The sequence below is a fragment of the Microtus ochrogaster genome, unplaced genomic scaffold (assembly GCF_000317375.1).
Source record: "Microtus ochrogaster isolate Prairie Vole_2 unplaced genomic scaffold, MicOch1.0 UNK174, whole genome shotgun sequence".
In the NCBI taxonomy this organism is placed as follows: Eukaryota; Metazoa; Chordata; class Mammalia; order Rodentia; family Cricetidae; genus Microtus; species Microtus ochrogaster.
In genome coordinates, this window is record NW_004949272.1 from 77698 (window position 1) to 79042 (window position 1345).

General features: G+C 35.6%; 1 protein-coding gene across 1 annotated transcript in view; it reads right to left on the bottom strand.

The window, feature by feature from the left end:
* Positions 1-1345, bottom strand: part of LOC101993611 (ATP-binding cassette sub-family G member 3-like) — a 43437-nt gene that overhangs the window by 21330 nt on the left and 20762 nt on the right. The gene's annotated exons all lie outside the window — the stretch shown is intronic.

Consider the following 1345-nt stretch of genomic DNA (forward strand, 5'->3'; position numbering starts at 1 on the left):
AAAAGAAAAAAATAAGTTGAACTACCATTTCAGAACATCTTTATGAGCACCAATAACCAAAAACTGTTTAAGACTATTGCGCAAATATTTTCATAAAGGCTGGGTATTGTGGCATATCTGTAATATTCTAGCACTTGGGATGTTCTATAGTTCAAGGCTCACCTATGTTACATGGGACCCTGTTTCAAATAGACAAAAAGAAAGAATAAATAAAGTAGATTGGGAAGGAAGGAGGGAGTAGGAAGGTAGGAAATAAGAAATGAAGGAAGGGAGAAGAGAAGGGAGAGAGGGAAGGATCAAAAGAAAAGATGGAGGAAGGGAAAGGAAAAGAGAATGAGAGAGCTGTGCATAGAGACAAGATAAGGGTAGAATAAAGGGCATAATAACCAAGTGTTTCCTCTGAGAGACTATTAATAAACAACAAAAGGAAAAACTGTAATTTCCTATCATATAACCCAGCAATCACCAGAATTACTAGATTATCAAGATTCAAGACAGGCAAACAAGATGGATCAATGGGTAAAGGAACTTAATGCAAAGTCTAAAGACCTGAGTTCAGTCACCAGAACTCACTTGGTGGAAGAAAGAAACCAACTCCTTGAGTTCGCCTCTGACCTTTACAGGCAGGATATACATGTACACATGTACACACACAACTCACACATATAGGAAGAAAGTGCATAGCACTAAATGGCACATAAAGAAAGTGGAGAAATCTCACATTAGTGACTTAACAGCACACCTGAAAGCTCTAGAACAAAAAGAAATAGACTCACCCAGGAAGAATAGATGACAGGAAATACTCATATTGAGAAATGAAATAAATAAAATAGAAGCAAAGAAAACAATACCAAAAAATCAATGAAACAAAGAATTTGTTCTTTAAGAAAATCAACAATATAGACAAATCCTTATCCAAGCTAATCAAAAGGCAGAGAGAGAACATCCAAATGAACAAAATCAGAAACGAAAAGGGGGACCTAACAGAAAATACCGAGGAAATCCAGAGAATCATTAGGTAATAACACACACACACAAAAAAAAAAACCTGTACTCCACAAAATTGGAAAATGTAAAAGAAAGGGACAATTTTCTGGAGAGGTATTTATAACAAAATTAAATCAAAACCAGGTGAACAATTTAAATAGACCTATAACCTGTAAGGAAATATAAACAGTCATCAAAAGCCTCCCTACCAAAAGAAGCCCAGGGTCAGATGGTTTCAGCTCAGAATTCTACCAGAACTTCAAATAAGAGCTAATACCTATACTCCTCAAAGTGTTCCACATAATAGAAACAAAGGGAACATTGCCAAACTCATATAAGAGCTAATACCTATACTCCT